General features: G+C 35.3%; 1 protein-coding gene across 8 annotated transcripts in view; it reads right to left on the reverse strand.

Annotated features, from left to right (window-relative positions):
• PLAG1 (PLAG1 zinc finger) overlaps nt 1-17848 on the reverse strand; it is a 73186-nt gene that overhangs the window by 9191 nt on the left and 46147 nt on the right. For all 8 annotated transcript variants that reach the window (XM_069099962.1, XM_069099963.1, XM_069099957.1 and 5 more), the window contains exon 2: nt 1330-1428. The gene's annotated coding sequence lies outside the window, so the exon portion shown is untranslated. The remainder of the gene's footprint in view (nt 1-1329; nt 1429-17848) is intronic.

A 17848-nucleotide genomic window follows, 5' to 3' on the forward strand; every position in this document is an offset into this window, starting at 1 on the left:
TATCTATCTATCTATCTATCTATCTATCTATCTATCTATCTATCTATTTATTTATTTATTTTATGGCATAAAATTCTTGCTCACAAACTATTGGCATTATCCGGCTCATAGATAAATAGCTCAAAAGGACTTCATAGGACATCTAATCTAATCCCCTAATTTTACAATTAAGGGAACTGAGGCACAATCTGAAGTCATGTTGTTTTCTCAGGACACAAATGGATCCAGAAAACATAGAGCTCTGAACAGTAAAAATGATGTCAAAGTGGCCTGGCCTTACTATATTTTAGCATCTAGATTGTGACAACACAAATAAAAGGGTAGGACACCAAGCGATTCATCTAAGTGTATCACATAAATGTACACTAAAAATTTAAACTGAATAACCCATTAGTATCCAGATAACTGAGGCAGTGCTTTGTTGCATCTTTCCTTGAGCATGCATCATCAGCTTCTGACATGGCTAATTACTGACATGCTGTATTTATGTTTTCTCAAGATTTTCTTAGCCTTAAGTATCTTCAGAAATTCCTTTCTTTGAATCTTTTCTATTCCAGTAAGAGTTCCCACATATTCCTCAGGAATTCCTAAATGAGTAATACTAATTAGCTGTGCCAGCTAGTTATACATTTGTAGAATATTGTAAAGTATTTCTCCCAAGTTAGAATCTCAAGGACATATCAGACTAATTATCTATTTCCTATCAATAACATAACTTTTGTGTACTTATAAAACAAATGGCACTAATTTTTTTCCACTTAAAAGTCACAACTCATGATACATGCCATATTACATGTAACAGTCAAAAGGTTTTTAGAAATTGGTTATATTTGTCATATGATGTGACCTAACCATAACAAATATAACTTTGTCTTGGACTAATCAGAATGAATTTTAAGTTAGTGAAATGTATTGGAAAAAAATCAAAGGTGCGATTGTGAAAATATGTACAAATAAATACTTGATGCTTATAGATGATGGTTCACCTTATAGTTTTAAGTGTTACTCCTTAAAAGAGTCAGAAATTTTACTCCTGGATGTACATACTGAGCAATGAAGAATGATTTCAACACTGATGCTCAAATATTACAGTTTTCTAAGACCAGCTGAAAATATTTTATGAATAATAATGCCTATCTATACTTAACAGAATACCAAAATTCAAAGTATAACTTTTTTGGTGCTTTCATAACTTCAGGATAAACACAAGGTTCAACATCTAATAATAACTGCATATATTAAACAATACATACATTAAACTGATGACATTAAGCTATATCTTAGATACATACATAAAAGAGAATTACAATGGTTTTGCTCAATGCACACCTGATGATAGCTGGTAAAATCCTCAGATACTGATCTTAACCAGTCCCACTGACTCTTCTTGGAGGAGAGCAGAATCCAGTACTTCCCATTTTGGCTGATCTATAAAACAAAAAAAAAGAATGGACTATACACTAATGGAACCAGAATTTTTATGAATAAAGATAAAAGGTAAGAAAAATGTGATTTAGTAATAAGCACATGCTTAGATTTCATACACTATTATTCATGCACTAATATAAGTGGATATGCTCTTAATTCTAAGTGAATTTAGGACAAAATGAGAAAAGAACAAGAGGAATCATTTTGATAAATGTTAATTCATAATGCTATTTAAATAAAATTTCCTATTCTCAAATATTTGCTGTTTCTTTTAAAAAGTTAAATCTAGCCCACTTAGCTACTAAAATACTATTAAGTAATATTTTTAAAAATTAGATTTAAAAACAATTTGTAACTCAAGAATGAATATTAATCTAGCCCAGATTCAGAATAAGTACTACTAGTGGATTTTCTAGTATTTTAAATTTAAAGTTAATTAATCCTCTAAAGGAGAGGAACTGGAACTATGATTTCACTAGTATATGGAACTCCTTGGATGAGAATATTCTCTTGACTAATGAACATCACCTTCTCTGCAGTATAATCTCTGAGTTGTCCAGACCCCTTTGAAGTCAACAAAATAACACATAGGCATTATGTGTCAGAAACAAAGTAAATTTTGAAATCTGGTCTTCCTGGTCCTGAAGTCAGATCTTTTACCCATTATACTACACTGTTCTAAATCAATATTCTATAGAATCAACAAAAAATGGAATAGAAAAAAAGCATGAAAATCTGTTCAGAAGAAATTTTCAGAAATGTTTAAGCAATGGACTAATAGCTTGTTGAAAAACTTGGGGTCTGAGAGCACTGAAAACTCAGGAGGATGCTACTTTATGAAACACTAGTCTGTTGGTTGAGGAGTTGGATACAGTAGAAAATAGATTTAGAGTCATAGAAGCAGGATTCAAATCCTAGATCTACTATTATCCATGTGAAATTGGACAAGTCACGTTATCTTTCTGGTCATCTGTTTCTATTTCTATAAAATAAGCTCTGTAGTTCCTTCTAGTTCTCAATTTATTGAGCCTATAAAAGCAATGAACTGAAGGTGAGGAAATTCAAACTAAATCCAACTGTGAGAATGTCAAATTCTCTCAGCATTAGTTTCTTAATATCCAGTATCTCCCTCTTTATTTCTCAGAATGAAATGGATAGGAACAATCACCTACGCCTTGGATTTATTATTTCATTAAGTTAAACATGTTGGTTAAATGGGAAAAAAGACAAATCACAATTAAAATTTTTGTATCACATGGTTATAAAGTAATCTTATAGTAGCCTCCCCTCCAAACAAATGCAATATGCATTTCAATAGACTAAAAAAACAAGCTTTGAAAAAAATGTAAAAAGAGACGTTTGTATTAGTAAAATTTATATACAAGATACGATAGGAATAGAAAAAAACATTTAGAAAAATCTGATGCAGCATGTGGCACAGGCACAAGTAAGCAAGCAGTGAATATTTTAGACACATTATTCAGAAATCAATATTGGAAAATAAAAATGAGGTCAATATGAATTAAATGATAAAAAGCTATAAGGTAAGGAACTTGTTAATGACCAAGAACAAAAATCCTTTAGTAAAACTGCTAAACACAAACCAAAATACCTCCCCCCCACTCAAATTTCCATATAATTCCTAATTCTAAAATCTGTAAGGCAATATTATTTAACAAAAAGACATTATTAGAGCATTGTATAAAAGGCATTACTAAGAGCACATTAGAAAAAAGAAATGGATGTGTCATACTTCAAATGGAAGGTTCAGCCTAATTAAACAACTTTTCAAAGTTAAAGAAATAAGTCTGCATTCTTTTGCAAAGCAAAGAACATGCATAAATAAGGTACCAGATTATTGCAAATCAAACTTTTAGGATAATTAAATTCAACCTCGCAAATACTTACTTGCCCAGGACAAATAGTGAGTTTTTAGCAGATGAATGAGTACATAAAATAAATGTTGTTTATTACATAACTTATATAGCTTCAGTGAAGAGGTTAAAGTAACACAGAAAATTTTATGGGCCAGTAAACTTTGTGAATTTATTTGCAAGGCTAAAACAGTTGCCAAGTCCCTTTTCCTCTCCCTTTGAGTTGACAGGTAGCATCAACAAAGAATTTAGGACACTCAAATCTTCCTTTAAACAAGAGAGTATCAAGAATATATTAGCATATTTAGAATTTTAAGTCTACATATATCAGCTGATAAAATTAGGAAAATTATGAAATCTGAAATAAAAGTCAATGATGAAGAAATTAATTCAATCTTTTCAATTCAACATAAAGAACATCTATTAAATTCCAATTATGTGCCAGGTATAATGCTAGCCACAGTGAGAAAAAAAATGAAAGTCTTTGCTCTAAAGGAGTTTACATTCCACTGGGGGGAAGGGAGGAAATATACCATATGCACAAGTAAATAAATACAAAAGCATAGAGAAAATACACTTCAAAAAGGAGTACTAATAACCAGGGGAATTGGGAAAAAGCTTTATATAGAACGCAGCACTTCAGCTGTGCGATTGTGTCCCTCCCCAATTTATAAAACTCTCAACTGCAAGAGACATTTAAAGTATATGAAACTATTACTATTAAATATACATTACCTATTTTCCAATGGTAAAGCACTTTATAAATTAAAGTACTTTATAAATGTGACTAAGTTATCTAGCATAGAGACTAGACCTGTGAGGAACTCTTTCTACCAATGCAGGTCAGTCAGTAAGTCAGTAAGAAATGTTTATTTAGTTCACTATTTGTCAGGTACTGTGCTGAGCACTGGGGATACAGATATAGGCAAAAGCACTGTCTGTCCCTGTCTTCAAGTAGCTCACATTCACCACTTTCTTGGCAAATTACAGTCTTAGAGAGTTGTTGGGAATGCTGAGAAGTTAAGAAAAATGGCCAGTATGGGACAGAGGTGGAACTGTGAACCCAGGCCTTCCTGGCTTGGAGTCCTTTTCTCTCCATTACACCATACTGTCTCTCAACCTGTTTACATGCCTCATACCTTGTGTAATAATTTTTGAAGGCCCTGTATGGCTTTTATTAAAGTCAAGAGAATACAATCCTGCTAAACAATTTATGTCCTAAACTACAGTAAACAGAAAAAAAATAACATAAGAATTATGGCATTCATTCTAAACATTTAAAAGTCTTTTTGAGTTACTAACTGCTTTGTAGGTCATCTAATTACATAGTAAACTAGAGGAAACAAGAAAACTAGTTAGACCTAATTCTTTATCCCGATATGATAAATATGAAAAGTAGGGATTGTATCTATATACAATGAATTACAATTTTAAAGTGGAATCTCTGTACTCTTTTGTGGGATATTTTGTAGAATTTCTATATGGAAATATCATTCAGAGAATGGATCATTGTTCAGTCATTTTCAGTTGTGGTCAATTCTTTGTGACCCCATTTGGGATCTTCTTGGCAAAGATACTGCAGTGGTTTGCCATTTCCTTCTTCAGCTCCCTTTACAGAGGAGGAAACTGAGGCACACAGGGTTAAATGACTTGCCTAGAGTCACAGAGCTAGTAAGTGTCTGAAGCTAGATTTTAATTCATTGTGCCACTTAGCTTCCCCAGAGAATTGGACCATAACCTTTACCAATTTTCCTTCATTTATCAAAGTTCACTGTTTTTTTTAAAAACTGATGGAAGGCTCTTTGTTTTCATTTTTTAAAAAAAGCAATTGCAATGGTGAAAGTGTATGTGCCATACCATTTCAAATTGCTACTATGGAGGAGTCAACACTTCAGAATATGCTTCCGATGTTTGCAGACACCAAAATACAGGCTCATTTCCACTGTACAAGTTAATAATGGAAGTTAGTCATATGCAATTACAAAAATTGGGGGAAATCTCCATACATACGCACAATATGCAGAATCTTCATTTTAGATTTTTCAAAATTGCATTCTGAACAGTAAATTAGACAATAAAATAAGTAATGTATCACATACAGGATTTACTAACAAGAACTCCTTTTACATATAAAAAAGAATGTATGGTACAACTCAGTTTTTTTTTTAATTTCCCAATTCTAAGGTTCAACAATTGATTTATAAATTCCAATGAGACTTACCTGAATCCATAGTTCCTTAAAAGTTTAACAAAGTAAAATGCACTCTTCTAACAGAGTGCTATTGCTAATCTCGGTTTAAGTCCCATAATCATGTCAATCACAAAAAATACCTTAATAAAAACATTTAATTAAGAAAAAAGCATTCATTTGAGACATTTATAACCATATATACCAATACAAAATCTTCCCTACATCTAAGTAATGTAATGTAAATAAGATAGATTGGAAGAGAAAACTTACCAGGCTTGTAGTACACTTCAATTTGCATGTTTATTAACAGGCAGCATACAGATTTGAAGGGTACGGAAGAAGCTACTCAGCTTGTAGACACAACAGATTATAGTAAAGCTAGAGTACACTAAGAAGTTTTTTTGGTTTTTAAAAAAATTAAATGTTTTGCAATTTCAAAAAAAATCTCAATATCCTTCATTTTTTTTTTCCTGTTAGGAAATCTAAATTGGATTACCAGCACATTTCCTAACTGTGGGTAATGGGTAAAAACTATTATGATAATCACCTCTGATATTGAGGTCTTTCTATTTAGGCATTTTTCCCCATATGCTCTCTCTATACCAAGGTCAGGTCTATAGTAGGGAACCCCTGTTGCCTCCTAATCCCAAGTAACACTAACTTTCTCTAAGCTTTGAGTTTTTAAAATGCCTACCTGTTTAAAGCTTGGTTTAAAAAAATAATTATTATATGTAGAAAACAAATAAAACATTGTTCAGTGTAAAAACTATTTTTACCTCTCAATTATTTCCCTAACCCTATAAAGTTACTGAGTAGTGATAGGAAAAAGAAATATATGCTTATCTAAAAGTACAAAAGCCCCCAAAAGTTTCCAACTGCATACAACTATATTAAATATCCATAATGGAAAATGTCCATACTAGAGTATTCATTTACATTTTAAAGTTGGAATTAATGTAACTTACAGAAACAATGTGATTTAGTGAATAGAGTATTTAAAAAAAAGTTTGCAAGGTCAAGATTCTGTTTTTTTGTTTTTTGTTTCATGGGTGATTTACTGGATTACTATATAAAAGCTGTAACCTCTTGGAACCTTAACTGACTTTGAAGACTTGAGGTTTTTTTTTTTTAAGTCTAGTGTTTATTCCAATAGATAACACTTTATTGCTCCTGTTACAATGGGATTCACAACTATGAATACTTGACTTACAAAGAAATGTTCTCTTGGTTGAACCAGTCTTTCCTCATTCATATGAATTACATGACATAATGGAAGAAAAGCACCCATACTTTTTTTCTTCATGTATAGCATTCTTTTTTTGTTTTGGATCTATGGTTTTTTTCATCATGGTAGGAAATTCCAGGTATGAAAATTCCTTTGTCCAAAGAAAGGAGCTCTTCTATAATGAAGTCTTACAGATTATGTGACCAAGGTCTTCCTGACTTTGTTCTCCCACTATGCTGTGCTAACTTGCCATGTACAACACAGCGATTATTAAAAGGGGGGGGGGGCTGAAAGGGGGGAATGAGAGACTAATTATGGAAGAACACGAAAGATAAACATTTTTCCTTTGAAAGAAAAATCTCAATTTTTGTAAACAAATAAGAGATTCCAACTGTTTATTTACAAAAATAGGAAAACAGGTGAAATGGTGAAGAATTATACAGTGTCTTTCACGTGGTAAGAGTTTAATAAATACTTGTTGACTGGGGGACATTTTTAATTTATCCTGAGCAATACTCAGAAAATTCCACAACATAAGAATTAACAATCTTCTTGAAATTCTTTATAATTGGATTTAATCTATTTGGATCCTGCTACTTGATATTTTCTGTTGGATATTGTTTAGAAATATCTCAGGAATTTAATAAGTCCTTAAAGGTAAGGCAGTTTGGTGTGCTGGACTGAACACTCATTTTAGTCAGAAGACTTTGGATGCAAAATCTACTTTTTACATGGGTCTCAGATTCCTCATCTATAAAACTAGATGGCCTCTGAAGACTTCAAGTTCTAGATATATGATTTTATGATCTTACAAGATGTATTGGCTAAACTGTATCTTAATTGCACCTCCCATTCCCCCATTTCTTTTAACTGGGGGCTAAGTAGAAAAATCAGGATATCTATCTTTCAAGGATGCCTTAAAAAAGGATATAGCTGTTATCCTAAATTCTTTAGAATGGTAACAAAGAATCTCACGAAATTAAGAATACGCAAATCCAATATACCAATTCTGAATTTCAATGTGTCATGGTGGTGGGCTGAATTCCTTGGTGGTCTAGTGGTTAGGATCTAGTACTCTTGCTGTTTTGGCATGGCGTCCCTTCCCAGTTAATGAAGACGTTTTGCTCCTTATCACAGTGGTAGAAGTGGTAAATACTCCTATCTGTCACAGAGTTTCCTTGGACGGGGAGGCTGCAAGCTTTCAGGGGGAGGAGTTTAATGTCAGGAAGAACTCAGTTTTTTTCATCTTTTTTGTACTCAGCAAGTCCTTGTTTCTTCCTGAGGACACGGCTTCCTTGTCCAACATTTCACTCATACTACTGATTAACTCTTGGTAGGGGAGATGTAATTCCCCTTGTCACTTCCAAGCTCTCCCTTTCCCACCACTGCTCAGAAACCTCCCCTCTTCTGAGTTCAGTCACATCAGATTCATTACCTAATCAAAATTCTAGCGGCTGTTACCTATCAACTAGATATCATTTTCTCCAATGAATTCAGTTCCTTCCTCAGCCTTTGTCTCCTTCCCAACTCCTGACTTCATCCTACATACTGATCCTCTCAAATACCCTCATTTCCTCTTATCTCCCTCTGCTTTGCTTCAGCTACACACAGAGAAAGTCATACCTTGGATCTTGCCATCATCCATTTCAATCAGTTGGAGACCTGTCGCAAGTTTCTCCCCACTCTAGTCTAGCACTTGGACATTTCCTGGAAGAAAGTAAATGCTTACTACTCTTTTGCTATTCAGTCATTTCTGTTGCGTCTGACTCTTTGTGACCCTGTTTGGGGTTTTCTTGGCAGACAGTGGACAAGTTTGCCATTTACTTCTCCAGCTCATTTTACAGATGAGGGACTAAGGCAAACAGGGTTAAGTGACTTGGCCAGGATCATGTAGCTACTAAGTATCTGAGGGTGGATTTGGATTCAGTAAGATGAGTCTTTCTAGTACTGCCTTAATAAATGCTTGTTTTCATATTCCACCCAGCTGTCAAACTGATGGTCCTAAAGCCCACTTGTCATTTCCCTCACCGCCCCCATTCAACAAAACCTGAGAATCAAATACACAATACTCTGGTTTTTAAAGTCCATTATAGCCAGGCCCCTTGCTATCTTTCCAGTCTTCTTACAATTTACTCCCTTCCATATACTCTCCTACCCATGATTCTGGTCTTCTTTCTGTTCCCAGAATAAGACAGTCTTGGGGGCAGCTAGGTGGTACAGTGAAAAGAACATTGGCCCTGGAGTCAGGAGGACTTGAGTTCAAATTTGACCTTAGACACTTGACACATATTAGCTGTGTGACCTTGGGCAAGTCACTTACTCCCAACTGCCTTGCCTTCCCCCCTCCAAAAAAAAGGTGCTGTCTCCTGATTCTGAATTTTCACTGGCTGTCCCCTATGCCTGGAACTTCCCTCCTTCCTCATTCTACCTCATGGCTTTTCTAATTTCCTTAAGTCTCAGCTACATTCTCATCTTCTGCAAGACTTTCCCAGTCCTCCTTATTGTTAGTGCCTTCCTCTGAGATTATCTCCAACTTATCCCATATCTATCTTGTTTGTAAACGGCTGTTTGCTGTCTCTTCCACTAGACTGTAAGCTCCTTGAGAGTGGGAACTGTGTTCTGTCTTTCTTTGTACATCTAGCACTTAGTACTGTGTGTGGCACATAACACACTTAAAAATATAGTTGATTTGACTGGATGGTCTGGTTTGGAGATGTAGTTCCAGGTAGTGGGAAGCAAGGTAGATCTGTGATTTTTGTCAGGGATGCAGAGCAAAACTCATCCTGCAGATAAGGAGACTATAAACTTACCTCAGAGAAGGTAAGTGATTTTCCCGAATTCACAAAGCTAGTCAATATTAAAGGCAAGATTAGAATCCCAGTCTCTTCTAATTCCAAATTCAGAGAACTCACTGTCTCTACAATTACACTACATCTCTTTGTGTGGCCAACTCTAAATGTTAATCAGATTTAGTCTTATGAGGATAACCTGGGTGGGAACAGACAATTTGCTCACTCCTTCCCCTACCTGTGCCTCCAACAAGAACCTCTCCTGTTTCTCCAGGGGAAGAAACCTTAAATACATGGCGATGGTTTCTAAATGATTAACTCTGGGAATTGCTTAATATAGAATACATTTCAATTAAAGTTCTGGGATCTAGAACCTCACCCACCCATCACACTCTATTCCTATTAGAGACCTATTCCTTGTCACTAGTAATTTTCAGATGCAGTACAATCAACAGCTTCCCTGGTTGGCTCCCTTCCAAGCACCCAGGTCCAGCCTCTACACCAACCTACTTCTCCCATGTCTCTCCTCTTCCCTCACAACCCACCCCCACAAGGAAACAAATTCCCAGACACTAGGTACAGAGACTCCTCTCATCACATTCATTCTACTTCACCATTAAAGCAAACATTCTGAAATCATGGTGATCATGATGGTTACTTCCCAAGTAAGGAAGTTTCAGTTTTAGGCACCATATTTTATTTTTTTATAAAATAAATTGTAGTGGTTTCTTTTGGTTTTGTACCACTTAATATTACGATTAACATTATGTAAAGTTTGGCTTATCTTTGATAAATCTTGCTTCTTAAATCCTAATGTATGCTAGTTCTTTATTCCTGTCCATACCCCACGCCCCACCCCTATTCTAAGCATTCTGTCTTATTTACTTTGTTAGCAATCTGGAGAACAGCACAAAACACAGCTATTTTCCTCATTCTAAGAAATGACAGAATGATGGAATATTATTGTATCATGAGAAATGAAGAATGTGAAGTATTCAGAGAAACCTGTGAAAACAAACAGGTGATGAGGGAAGCAAATGGAACCAGGAAAATAATATGCACATTTACCACAATAATGTAAAGAAAGAACCCTAAAAGACATTAGAGTGCTAATTAATTCTGTGACTAAATGGAACTTCAGAGGACAAATAATTTACCGCGTCTCCCCTAGTCTTGGCAAGAGAGGTAGAAGGCTATAGGTGTAGCCTTCTGTGGCACAGGGCAACAGAAACAGTCATGCTGCTTTGTTTTATTTAACTATGCTATTTGTTATGGAAGAAGTAGTCATTGGGAATTTTTTTTTTAATGGCTGAGGGATCAAAGTCCTATTTAGGATGGGAAAGTACCTGCTATGGCTTAGCACTTTACAAATATCTCCCTCACAACAATGCTCAGAGATGGGTGCTTTTATTATCCCCATTTTACAACTGAAGAAACTGAGGTAGGTAAAGATTATGTAACTTGCCCAGGGTCACAGAGTTAAGTAAATGCCTGAAGCATCTGAACTTGGGTTTTCTTGATTCCAGACTCAGGGCTTTATATACTCCTAGCAGCCTGTTGGAAACTAGGACTGTATTCATAATAAGGAATAGGTTTTAGGGAGGAGGGAAAGGAGGGAAGATTTAAAGGCTTGGGTTCTCCTAAATGTCCAAACCTAGATCTATGGTAAAATAAGATACCAGAAAAGTATAAAACGCAATTTGTATCATTCAACAATTTGGACAAACTTCAACTTGCCTCTATCCATAAAGATATTCATGAATTAAATTATGGACACTGCCAAGGAGATAAAGTAATACCAAAAGGCAAATATTCTCCATGAGGGGTGGGGGGGAAAGACAGAAAAAGCTGTTTGTAATCCCAAAGTCCATATACTATCACCTCCATTATCTGATCCCTGCTTAAGTAGTTCACTGACAAATTCATTAATTCAGTAAATATTATTAATTTCTACTTACTATGTACATGGCAGCATGCTAGCTGCTGTAGGGGATGCAAAATACAATGTGAATGCAAATGAGATGTTAAACTGAATTAAACTAGATTAATAAATAGCAAAATAAGAAAACAAAAGATAACACAAAGAAGCAATAAATGTTCTAAAGAGTCCAATGAATGGAGAAGCAATATGATATATAGGGAATAAGAAACATTTTGGAGTCATGAAAACCTGGGGCCAAATAGGGTCTCTGACGCATACTACCCACATGATCACTGGAAAGTTATTTAATCTTGCTTTGCCCCAGACAACTAGGACTATAAATTAAAGAACACATGTAGAGGGAATTTCCTTCATTCATGAAATCACAAGTCTCTGCAAACAACAAAAAAGATACAAAAAAAAGTAGTACAGAATTTTTAAAAAAGGAGAAATCACTATAGACCAGAAGGATCAGAGAAGGCTTCATAAAGGGAAAAAGGTAAGCTGTAAAGTTTTTTCATTTCTATTTTACAGATGAAGGAAAATCAGGCTCAGATAACTTACATGACTTGCCAAAGCTTAAGCAATTAGTAGAGTGGAGACTCAAACTTCAGTTTTTTGATTTTAAAGTGAAATGTTTCTAATACATAGACTCTGCTCTTGAAGAATGTATAGGATCTATGCAGGAAGATGTTTAGAGAATATTCAGGTAAAGAGAATAGTATGAGCAAAGGCTGAAGGTGAAGGGAACAGAGAGCCAACCTCACCTAGACTGGAAGCCCACGTTCAAGCTGTCTGTAACACAGACTTATGTACCCTGGACAAATCAGTTCACCTCTTGGTGCTCTAAGCAATTCCTAAAACTGTAAGGAACAGAGAAGGTGCCAACCTGCTCTGGTAGAAGAATTTCTTCACCAGGGTACTTCCTATACTAGTGAAACCACAAGTTTAGTCCTTATCTCTATTAAGATATATGGCAGAAAGATACAAATATTTAAGAATAAAAGATATTCCCCAATAAGTGATAAAATGATCAAATGATATGAAGCGGAAATTTTCCAAAGAAATGTCAACTATCACTAATTTTAAGAAAAAAAAATCCTTTAAATCACCAATACAAGAAATACAAATTTTAAAAACTTTGAGGTTTGACCTTAAAACCATTAAACTGGAAAAGAAGAGAAACAATGGGAATACCCAATACTGGAGGGACTAGAAAGGAAAGGGACACTAATTCACTATTGCTGGAGTTAGAGATCTGGCAAGTCACTAAACTGTGTTTGCCCTTTGACCCAACGGTACTATGAACAGTCATACATCCTCTCAAAAGTTCAAAAGGCAGAACGACCTCACATGTCCAAAACCATTTGTTGCTATGCTTTTTATTGTAGCAAGTAACTGGAAAGAAACTGGTGTCCTTCAGTTGGGGAAAGAGCTGAACAAATAATATTGTATTTTAAGAAAAGATGAAAAGAATGGATTTAGAGGAACCTGAGACTTGTATGAACTGATGTAGAATGAAGTGAGCAGAACTAGAACAATTTATTCAATGACCAGTCCACTGAAAAGGAAAAACCTGAAAGACTTAAGAACTCTGAATAGTGGACTCCTACAAGTCTATTAATGAATTATGCCTCTCATCTCTTGGCAGAGAGATGCTGGAATATAGATGCAGAAAGAGATATATATTTTCAGACATTACCAATGTGTTAACTTGTTTTGTTTGATTTGTTATAAAGGAGGGCATCTATTATGGTACAGGTGTGTTGAGTGAGGGTAGTGATATGAAAAAAAAAGAAAATTGATAAAACATGATTAACATGCATAGAAAAAAGCAAAAGGAAGTTCAGAAAGGGTCAGTGTTCAGAAAAGGCAATGTTGGCAACAATAAAGAAGCGTTTATTAAGTGCCTACGAGGAGGGAGCGATACAAAGAAAGGCAAAAAATAGGCTCTGCTCTCAAAGAGCTACGTTTAAAAGGGTCGAACGACACGCAGATAGTCTCTAAGCGTAAGACATAAGATATACACAGGATAAATATGGGGTGATTTCAAAAGAAAGACACTAGCATTGAGGGAGACCAGGAAAGGCTTCTGGTGGAAGGCATGATTTTTAGCTAGGATTGCAAGGAAGCTGGAGAAACCAGGTGGCAGAGATAAGGATGAAGAAGGTTCCAGGAATTCAGAACATTCATTAAATATGAAAAGAGTTAGGAGATGGAGAATCTTGTTGAAGAACAGCAAGGAGGCTTATAGATCATAGAAAACATGGAATGAAGTAAGGTGTAAGACAACTTAGTGTAAAGATAGAAAGGGGCTAGATTACGTGAAGGGCTCTTTACAAGTAGATTTTTATATCTGACCTGGAGATATTAGGGAGTGATTGGGATTTGTTGAAATAGGGGTGACATGCTCGGTCTTATGATTTATAAAGATGATTTTGATAGCTGAGTGGAGGACAGACTGGAATGAGGAGAAACTTAAGGCAAGAGGGACAACCAGAAGGCTATTCTAATAATCCAGGCATGAGGTGATATTACCCTGCACCAAGGTAGTGGCAGTATCCGAAGAGAGAAGGGGAGTGTATACGAGAGATATTGTGAAGTTGAATTTATAGGACTTGACAACAGGCTGGATATTGAAGGGAGGGTGAAGAGAGACTGAAGAATTAAGGATAACACCTAGGTTGAGAGACTAAGTAGCTGGAAAGATGGCGGTACCAGTCAGAAAGAGAATTAGGGGAAAAAAAGAGTATTTGTTTATTTGTTTTGAGGGGAAGATAATGATTTCAGATATAGAAATCTTACGTTTAAGATGTCTACAGAATACCCAGTTCAAACTGTCATTAGACAGCTTATTAAGGCAGTTAGAGATATAAGGCTGGAGGTCTAGATAAGTAGATCTTAAAATCATCAGCATAGAGATAATCATTGAATCCATGGGAGGTGATGTGATAACGAAATGAAATAGTATATGGGGAGAAAAGGGACTGGGACAGAGACTTGAGGAACACCCAAAGTTAGTAAGTGGGACCTGCATGAAGTTCCAGGGAAAGGGGTTGAGGAGTTGTCAGATGGGTAAAAGGAGAACCTGGAAAGAGCAGGGCTCTAAAACACCTACAGAGAAGAGAGAATATCAAGGGAGAGAAGGGGTCAAAGGCTGCAGAGAAATCAAAAGAATAAGGACTGATAATATGCCATTGGAGGCAATTAGGGGATCACTGATAACTTTCAAGAGGGGAATGATGAAGTAGGAAGCCAGACTCCAGATGGTTAAGACAGTGAGAGGAAAGGAAGCTCAATGGGTTTACCCAGGAAAGAGAGTGGGTACAATAGGGATGGATGGATCAAATGATGATTTTTTTTTTTAAGGATGGGGCAATATGAGCACATTTGTAGACAGCAAGGAAGCAGTTAGTAACTAAGGAGAGTTTGAAGATTAGTGAGCATAAAGATAGAGACAATTTACTAGGGAAGGAATGCATGTAGAGGATTGCCTTTGCAAGGAGAAGAGCTACCATTCATGTGAGGCAAGAGTAAAGGATAGCAAGGGAAAGTGCCTGAGTGATATGAGATGAGAAAGGACATGAGGGAGCTCTCATGGAATGGCAGCGAGGATAAAAAACAGCATTAGGGATCCTAAGGCAGAGGGAAATATAGAATAAAAAAAGATGATTAGATCAAGTAATTTCAGAATTGATGAAAATGGAAACATAACACTCATGGGTGATGTCAACATCAAGGAATCAAGTGCCAACATGGCCCTTCATGTTAAGTTTTAGATATAATTAAATAAACAAGGTATATATAATAGAGATTCATGGTTTAATATGTTTCTTTTTCTGTCCTTTGTATGTAAAATTATTCATGTTTGTCAAGTTCATAATAAATAACTTAGACGAGAACAGTTAAATGGCATCTTTAGTTACTAGAAGCCTCTGGAAATAAAGTAACTTAATTAACTGCAAAACAATCTTCTACTTGTCCAAGGAAGGGGTGAACCAGTATTTTTCAGAAATAGGACACAGGCATTTTTCTATCAAGGTGAGGAAGTCTTTCATTTAGTGAAAGGAGAAAAGTTGAATGATAACTGTGGTAGAAGAAAGGTTAGGAAGCTAGTCATCTCAATGATTTTTCCTTAGCTAGAGCAACAGCTTTCATTTTTTTTCCCCAGATGTTGCAAATTCCTAAAATATCTGAAACACATCTTAAAGAAGAGAAAAAAAGAAAAGAAAACACATTCCAAATATAAATAAATCATTTTTCAATTATCTGCATTTGGGATTATCTATAACACTGTTTCTCTATATCAACATGGATACTTAAAATTTAATTCTTATAAAGGAAACTGCCAGAAAACTTTAGGTTATTATATTGCAGACCACACAACTCAAAACTCTTCCTGCTGGTTTAACAAAATAAAATCAATGCTGAACTAAGACTTGCACATACATGTTTTTAACAGCCAAGAGAAAAGATGTTGTATTTTATGTAGGTGAAGTACAAGATGTGGATTAAAGTAGTTTGAACAGCAAGCTAATCTTGAAGTGAATGCAAACATATACAATGTGGTAAAAACACATACCTGTGTGCCAGAAGATGAGGAAAAAAAAATTCTCAGGAAACCACATACAAAAACACCCCAAATAACAAAAAGCAAACAAACCAAAATACCACACCCATAGACTGTTAGCAAAGGATTTGTTTAAAAATTATTGGAAAAAAATTATGGATTAATTTAGAAGTACAAATCTCTAAACTATACAGTAAAGAATGGGAAAAAGGTTACAGAAAAGATCAATTGGGGAAAATGAATGATCCCTATGCTTAAAATCACATTACTCATTTTGATTTATTCTTTTATTTAAATAAGTAAATGTCCTAAATCCCATGGCAAATTATTATCTGTATATACTAGAATGCTAGTAATGACAAAAATGCATTTACAAATCTGACAAGGTGTATGTAAATTTTGTAATCAAAGTTTATTAACTAACAAACAAGATATATTACAGGGCAAATTGGAAACAATCAACTGAGGAAAGTCACCTGAAGAAAAAGGTACAGATATTATGTGACTTGTCCAAGGTAGGATACTTCTTAGCTGTCTAGGTTGAATAATCTGAGTGTTTCAAAGCAGCTTATAACCTCTTCTGTTTCATGGAAGTGATGCTGAAGTAACAGCTACACCTATACTTATAGATTGGTAGGTTCCAAAAACAGGTTATAGGCTTGAAAAAAATACTACACACACACACACACACACACAATTCTGGCCATCCCCTCTACTCAGCTTATGATCTTCCTACAGGCTAGACTGATCATCTCACTCCCCTATTAAAATTCCTGTGATTCCTTGTTACCACCAGGATCATCATTAGTTGTCTTGACATTTGTCTCGTCACTGGACTTGGATGGGATGACTCAGGAAGAGACAGTGCCACACTCAAAAATTCAGACATCACTGTGTCTATGATATATCACTGTTCTTTGAAAACATAAAAGGGACAATAACAACCACCTCCAGAATCAAATATAAAATCCACTAAGTCTTTCATAACCTGGCCCCTTCCTATCTTTTCAATCTTCCTGCATTTTACTGTCCTTCACATATTGTACCATCCATGACCCCTAGCCTTTTGTGTGCATTGTTACTGGCTGGCCCTCATGCTTGGAATTCCCTCCCTTCTCACCTCAGCCTCCTAGTTTTCCCAGCTTCCTAAACTCTCAGTTAAATCTTCATCTTCTACAAGAATATTTTCCAGGACCCCCTTAACATTAGTACCTTTCCTCTGGGATGAATAATCTCCAATACATCCTGGATCTATCTTGCTTTTATATAGCTGCTTGCACATTGTTTCTTTCATTAGACTAAGGTCCTTGAGTGCATAGACTAGTAATCTGATCTTTTGATCGACCTATTTTTTTCAGATGGTTCTAGTGACTGTTGTTTTATATATCTTAAGGTCTGCAGGTACTCTCTCTTTATCCCTACCTCCGGTTATCATTTCCCTTAATATTTTATAGCTCCTGTTTTTCCAAATGAAATTGGTTATTATTTTATCAAGATCTGTAAAGTATTCCTTTGGTAATTAGATTGGTGAAAGCATTAGAAGTGCAAATGAATTTTGGTAGTACTGTCATTTTCATCACATTGGCATGACCTAGTCACGAACACTGAATATCCCCCCAACTATTTGTTGTTCTTTTTTTCTTTAAGGAGCATGTTACAATTGAATCGATACAATTTTGGTAAATTGATCCTCAGATATTTTGTTTATTTTTCTTTGGATTTTTATTGTTATGTAAAAATGCAGTTTATTTTTTTAGGGTATATTTTGTAGCCTGCAACTCCACTAGATATTATTTTGATTAGTACTTTGTTGATTTCTAGGATTTTCATGTCCCCAGTAAATAGGGAGT

This window comes from Petaurus breviceps, unplaced genomic scaffold (assembly GCF_028583685.1).
Source record: "Petaurus breviceps papuanus isolate PSGF00001 unplaced genomic scaffold, PetGlider_PUasm1.0 38, whole genome shotgun sequence".
NCBI classification, from domain to species: Eukaryota; Metazoa; Chordata; class Mammalia; order Diprotodontia; family Petauridae; genus Petaurus; species Petaurus breviceps.